Source organism: Elephantulus edwardii, unplaced genomic scaffold (genome assembly GCF_000299155.1).
Source record: "Elephantulus edwardii isolate Elephantulus edwardi_28Jun2011 unplaced genomic scaffold, EleEdw1.0 scaffold00157, whole genome shotgun sequence".
In the NCBI taxonomy this organism is placed as follows: domain Eukaryota; kingdom Metazoa; phylum Chordata; class Mammalia; order Macroscelidea; family Macroscelididae; genus Elephantulus; species Elephantulus edwardii.
The window spans coordinates 3,814,153-3,822,016 of NW_006399907.1; positions in this window are offsets into that span (position 1 = coordinate 3,814,153).

Consider the following 7,864-nt stretch of genomic DNA (forward strand, 5'->3'; position numbering starts at 1 on the left):
TCCCTGCTTTCAGCCAAGATCCATCTAACATCAGCTACAGTATCTCTAGTAACACGACCCCTTCTGAAACCAGCCTGGACTTCTGGTAGTTCTCTGTTGATGTGCTATTCCAGTCGTTTGGGGATAATATTCAGTAAAATCTTGCTTGCATGTGAAATCCGTGAGATTGTTCTATAGTTTCCACACTCTGTTGGGTCACCTTTCTTTGGGATAGGAACAAATATGACATAGATGAGGTTATTAAAAAACTTATGTGTTAAGGTTTGTGTGTTTATCTGAATGTGCTTAACAGATAGTGAATATTTCTTCTATGTATTGGTGTAAAATATATGATGGAAATGAAAATGAGTGTTGAAGGTTATGAAAAGTGTGAAAACCCACTGTCAGGCAATAATTTATTTGATATGTTAAAAAGGAGAGGCCTGAATTCCATCTAGTGCCTCTGAATTAGGAAATTTACATTTTTATGGAAACATGTACCCATCCACAACTGCAGAGTAGAGATTTATACTTGAAGGAAAGAATAATAGGGAAAGAAAAAAAGATTGAGGAAAAGAGATGCTTTGCATTTTTAAAATTGGAACAAGTGGTTTGTCTTTGGGTATGTGTGACAGAAAAAGCCAGTGCCCATTATGAGACCCCCTTACAGGACTAGATGTTAAAGGGCACTGGCAAATAGTCTGTTATGCTCCTTTGGTAGTGACTACCTGGATCCATGATGAGTTGTTGTTGTTATGTGCGGTCGAGTCACCTGCAACTCATAGCGACCCTATATACAATATTAGATCTGAAGTCTGCCCTATGCTGTGCCAATCTCACTGATTCTGACACACCTACCCCCATTGCCATAGTCACTGTAGAAATCTGTCTCATCTGGGACCTTCCTCATCTGTGCTGTCCTTCTATTCTTCCAAGCATAAAAAAAAAAACACAATGAAGGGATGTCAATTTGAATGTGCTTTATTGACACTTATTGACCTAGCCACACAGAGATGCTAAGAGGTGCAAAGAATTGTGAGGACTCCTGACCTATTGACGTAGGTCCTGTGAGTTGAAGGAACCAGCCAGTCTGAAATTGAGGGAGATGTGTGAACCCCTGCGTTTCTGGCTGGTGCCTATTCCACCTAGCCCAAGATGTTTAGAAATGAGCTTACCAGAACCTGACGAGGTGAAAAGAATATGTTTGGTGCTGTGTGTTAGTATAAATTGCTACAATCTGATGGTTTATTTTAGATATGATTTTGTTTATGGATGTAGGTACTCAACATTCCAATGAGAATAGAAGATTGGTTAGGAAAAGAGCATACTGGCCCTTTCACCTCAGAGTACTGATTTGAAAGTATAAATACATTAAAAGTTGACCATCTAACACAGTTATTGTTGTGCACTGTAAGTCAGAACCAATGCATAGTTGGCCCATAGCAATTTTTCAGAGGCAGTAAATCACACAAGAGGAGATGACTCATCTTTCTCCTGCAAAGCAGCTGGTGGACACAAATCACATACCTAACACAGGGATTGGGACAAAGGCATGCCATTTTAAATAGTTATTTGTAAGATGTTCCAAGGGAGGAAGTTAAATCTTCATACATGAAGCCAGTTGCTAGGAAAGCCAAGAGGTGGCCTATCATTTAGTACATAAGTTGTTCAAAATGGCTTTCTGAGCCATGTCTTTGACTTTCACCATATGGCTGGATTGTTGTTGTTGTTATATCCTAACATATAATATGAGAATTATATTAATAACATGAATAAGGTAAATAGCACCTTTGGGGTAAAAATATAACTACCCTGTCAAAAATTCTTTTAGGTGAGACAATGTCTGCACCTCAGAGCCCACTGTTTTCTATTGCAATAAACTCCTATTTGACTAAATTCCTATTTGAGTAAACTCTTTGCTTGCATTATAAACTTGGCCTTTTGCTTCATTATTCTTCCTAAAAGAGAAAAGCTCTGGTGGCCTAGTGTTAAGAAGCTGCACTGCAATGACAAAAACATAACGGTTTGAAACCACCAGATGCTGTGCAGGAAGAGTATGGGCCATCTTCTCCTGTATGATTAACTGCTTCTGAAAACCCACTGAAGGGTCAGCCACGAGTCAGTTCCAACTTGGCAGCAACAACATAAGAGAAGAAGAACCTTCATTCAATGTTGTTCTTGAAACATATCGTAGTCATTGAGAAAGACAAAAAGACAAATAAAACAAAGATGGGTGTCAAGGAACTTAAGATCACCTAGAGGAAAGGTATGAAGTAGAGAATGGTACCAATAAGAAAAATGTATAGACCAAGTACTGTGAACCAAGAACTTAGAAAAGTAAATTGACTGGACTCCAAACAATTTCAAAGTATGTATTATTATCATGGGTTTAAAGCTAGGTGAACAGACTCAGGGATGTTAAGAAACATACTGAAGTGATACAGTTTCCATGAAATGGAGCAGGAACCCACATTTTTCTGAATAGCTCAAGGCTTTTTTTCCCCTGCAGACCTGTAATTCCAACTTGCTAAATGTATGGTTTGGGTGTTTGGTTGTTGGGAGCACAGATAAATGATTGGAAACCAAGGAAGGGCAGCAATGTGAAAAATGATGTGGGGGTGTTTAGGAAATGAGAGAAGGAAAGATCTCAAAGAACATCCAAACAATTGAATCCAGACTGGAGAGTCCAGGCATGTGGAAGAACAATGGGGAGAGAGTATCTTGTGTCAGCTCAGCTTGTTGGTTGCTCCTAAGAACACTAGTTATAAAAGCATTGTTGGTCACCTGAATTCATTGGGAAAGAGTCTTATCCAATCAGCAATGTCTTCAGTAGGCACATAAGTGGAGAGCGGCTGCATGGTCTCTGCAAACCCCAGTCTGAGGTAAACAATGAGCCAGAAAAGCAATTAAAGCAGAAACAGATGAGGATAATTAGAAGGGACAACTCCTTAAGGGTAGAAAGAGGCAGTGAAACTAAAACAGAGGATTGAGCTATTTCTGTCAATCCCTTGATGTCTGGAAAAACAGCCCTCTCTGTCCAGACAATGGTACCACACCCTGAATAAGACTGAAATTGTTCTCAGAACAGTCCCCTATTTTGGATGCAATGGCATCTCTTGGATGTTACTTAAGAAATTGACCTGAAAAGCCTATTGGACATCTCCATGTAGATGTTCTGCAGGTACCTCATAAAAATGGAGTTCATTATCTTCTCCCAAAAAGTTTGCCTGCACCTTTCTGGTATTTCCCATTTAGAGAATATTAAATAAATCCATGCAGTCATCTAAATTAGAAACTAGTCTTATCTTTGCAAGATTTATTTGCTCTTTTGATAGTCTATGAGATATTTAGTATTCTTTTTAACACTATTATTCAAGGCTATAAATTCTTCATTGCCTTTATTCATTGTCTAACTTTCAGATAAGTAAGAAGGCATTTAAAATAGCATGGCTTGAATCATTAATCTGGTGTACCTTAATCTCTAAACTGAACTCATTATTCTTTAGGACTTTGGAGAGGTTCTTTACAGCAGATTACCTCAATGCAATCCATCGTTTGGTTTATTGACTACAGCTACCATGCCTAGTGGACAAAACGTGATACTACCAAGTTAACATTGGGTGATTTTAATCTGCAGCCCTCAGGCCTGATTTTAATTGTTTTTGATCAACTGTTTCTAAGCAGTACAGCACTGGTCTGTCCACTCGCTGTACAAAAGTAACTTGTCATTGCTGTGATGCTGAACACCAGGACACTGATGTGTAAAATGTGATAATGGTTACCCATGGTGGACAGTATTTGGTGGAGCTCCCCAATTAAAACAAGTTTGGAAGCAGGAGTGGCATCCACTTGTGAAACACCTTGCCTCTGGAAACTCTATGAACTTGGAGAAATGATGAAAGTTATGCAAGAGTTCAGGTCTTTTGTTCATGGAGTTGTTATGAGTCATCTACAACTCGATGGCACTTAACAACAGCAACATAACCATGAGCATTGATTGTGAGTCCAAGTAAAAGAAAAGAATTGACAACTTTAATTTTTTCTCTAGATATCATGGTGTTGTCTATTGATCCAAGGGTGAGAATTTTGTTTTCTTTATACTGAGCTATTATCCATACTGAAGATTATAGTCTTTGATCTTCTTCAGTAGTGTCTCAAGTCTTCTTCACTTTCTATAAGCAAGCTTCTGTTATATTCATAAAGCAGGTTGTTGATGAGTCTTCCTCTAGTCCTGATGCTACATTCTTTTTCATTTAGTCCAAATTCTCTCATGATTAATAAATATGGAAAAAGGACACAACCCTTATGCACACGTTTTCTGATTTTAAACCTTTTCTGTTTGCACAGTAGCCATTCTAAGTATGTTTTTCGTGAGCACAACTAAGAATTCTTAGATTTTCATTCTCAGTGTTACCTGCAATAGCTTTGAAAATGTGGTAGAAAGATGGGCAATCTCCTCCCATGAAACTAACTGCTTCTGAAAACCCACTGGAGGGTTGGTTCTGAATTGGAGGTAAACAACAGCAACCAAAAGAAGAAAAAAACAACAAAACATCAAATCTATCTTAGAGGAAGTACAAGCACATTGCTTCTTGGATGCAAGGATGGTGAAACTGTCATGTCTCACATACATAGCTCATGTTGTCGGGGGGTGCCAGTCCTTGGAAAAATACATTCTGGGAAATGTGGTGGGTCAGAGATAGAGATGTAGACTTTTAAAGAAGATGGTTGACATAGTAACAGTAGGCTTGAGCATGGTGGATACAATTAGGAAAGGTTGTGGTACATATCTGTTGTTCTTAGGGTTGTTATGTGTCATAGTTGACTTGATGGCATATAATAACAATCAGCTTTTCTTAATAAATGTTTCCCTCCACCTTTCTGATTTTAAACTGGCTTCCTCTCTTCTCTATTCAAACTGGCAAATATCATGTGGGAAAGGGCTCTGTTGGACTGCTGAGACTTTAGAAAAGCCATATTTAACCTAAGTCATGGGTTTGTCACAATACAGTTTTATCACCTTATTGTCATCTATGAAGAGCTACCAGAAAATAACTCCTGCATGAAAGAAAAGGTCATTAAAAATAGCATAGGAAACCTTCCAAAAAAGTATAGAGCTTTTTTAAAAAAAATTTCCTACTCTTCCACCCTTTTAGTTCTTTTCCTTAAAAAAGGAAAATGGACTTGGGGATTTTCAGTACTTTCTGGGACACGAAATTGAGTAGTCTACTTTCTTCTTTCATTCCCTTTATCTTTGCTACTTCTCTGACCTCATAGATATGTATCTGCATGACAGGAAAGTGATAATTACATAATGTTGCCTTTCACTAAAGACCTTATAAAATTGAGTCTCTATGGATAGAGCCTCAGTGGAATATTCATACTATGAAAGCAATGACATAATTCCTTCTAATTTAGTGTTCTTGGCATCGTCAGCTCAAAGGAAACGAAGGGTGCTACAGGTCAGAACTGAGGTACATTGGCAGGGCTGTCTGTGAGAAACTACTTGGGTGTCCGATTGTGCTTAGATTAAAGGTACTACAAATTTTTAAATTGCAATTACCCTAAGTTTACCGGAGATTTTGAAAGATAAATTATGTTCACAGGTCAGAGTAAGGAGCCCCTGTGATGTAAGGTGATAAATGAGTTACCCTTTTGAACTGTTTCTTTACTGAATTATTCTTTTCGGGTTTTTTGTAACTTTTCTATTTTGTATTTAGCTTGTATTTGCTTGTATATGTAATTTTGGGGTTAGTTTTTTTTGGCTTGTATTAAAGGTATTTGGTTTGTATTTATCTTGGCAATGTATATAAGTAATTTCAAATTTCAGATTCTTCATCTGTTAAATATAGGTAGTAATAGTGCCTAACTCACAGAATTGTTTTGAAGATTAAATTGAATGGTCCTGTCACATAGTAAGTGCTCTAGATATAATAGTATCATGATAATAATGACTTTTACAATATAGGAAGAGTCAAGAACCATACAATTTGAGACAGAAGACATTTTTCTGCTTCTGTTATAACTGGCTGAGATTTGTTGTTGTTGTTATGTGCCGTCGAGCCGTTTGCAACTCATAGCAACCCTATGTACAACAGCCCTAAACCCTGCTCTATCCTATGCCAATCGCACTGCCTCTGACACACCCAACACGATTACCCCAGTCACTGAATCAATCCACCTCATAGAGGGCCTTCCCCTCCTGCGCCATCCATCCACCCTACCAAGCATGATGTACCTCTCCAAGGACCTGTCCCTCCTTGCAACATGCCCAAAGTATGTCAGACGAAGCCCCAGAATCCTTGCCTCCAAGGAGTAGCTTGGTTTAACCCTCTACAGGATGAATCTGTTTGTTTTCCTGGCAGTCCATGATATATTCAATACTCTTCTCCAGCACCACAGCTCAAAGGCATCAATTCTCCTTCTATCCTCCCTAATCATTGTCCAACTCTCTGATGCATAACAAGTGATTGCAAAGACCATGGCCTGTATCAGAAGCACCTTAGTCTCCAGAGAGACACCGTTGCTCTTGAGTACTTTAGAGAGGTCCCTAACAGCAGACTTTCCCATCACAATACGTTTTTTGATTTCCTTACTGCTGGAGCCAAGAGTATTGACTGTGTTTTTGTTACATACTATCAAATAAAAGCCAACTCATAGCTATTTTTCTAGCAGGTTTTCAGAGACTGTATAATCATATAGAAGGAGATTGCCCACCTTTCTCCCATGGCACAGCTGAGGAATTTAAACCACATGCTTTTGAGTTAGCAATGCAGCAACTTACCACAAGGCCACCAAGCTCCCTATTGTATATAGTGCATTGTTAATAGAAAAATGGTTTGAATTTCACCTTGTCTTTCTTAGCCACCCACTTTTAAATTCTTTTAAATTGAAGTACTGTATGTGAACAATTTTTTTTAAAAAAAAGGGCAGACAGTACTAAAGAAATTATGATGATGCAGAGCACCTTCTTCTGCCTCCCCATTGCAGAAGTAACCTAGCGTTCATTTATTTTTTCTGGCATTCAATTTCATTTTTCTTAATATTTTCTTTACAGTGATTTTTTATTTTAATATTAGAATATATCTACTGTATTATGACTATAATGTTGTTGTTATTCTGTGCCATCGAGTCACTTGCCACTCATAGGAACTCTATGCACAATGGCTTGGAACCCTGTTCTGTCCTGAGCCAATCTCACTCTCTCTGTCACACCTGCCCTCATTACCCCAGTCACTGTGTCAGTTTCATCTCATCCAAAGTCATCCTCTGCTGTGCCATCCCTCCACCCTTCTAAGCATGATGTCCTCCAAGGACCAGTCCCCAGGCAGCATGCCCAAAGTATGTAAGATGGAGCTTCAAAATCCTTGACTGCAAAGACAGAACCGTGTATTCTTTTACCAGTCGATGGCATGTTCAATACTCTTCTCAAGCATCACAAGTCAAAGACATCTGTGCTTCTATTATCCTTACTCATTGTCAAGCTCATTGATGCATAGCAAGTAATTGCAAAGACCATGACCTAAATCAGGTACACCTTAGTCTCCAGACTGACATTATTGTTCTTCAGCACTCTGGGAAGGTCCCGACAACAGATTTTTTCCAATGCAATTTGTCTTTTGATTTCCTAACTGATAGGTCCAAGAGGCCATGGTGGTGAAGGAAGAAGTTCAAGCTGCTTTGAAGGAATTGGTAAAAACAAGGCCCTAGGAATTGACAGCATATCATTTGATATATTTCAACAAACAGTGTTACCCTGGATGTGCTCACCAGGTTGCCAGCCTGGCCAACTGACTAGAAGAGATCCATATTTATTCCTATTCCAGAAAAAGGTGATCTGACAGACTGTGAAAATTATTGAACAATTTCATACACAAACAAAATC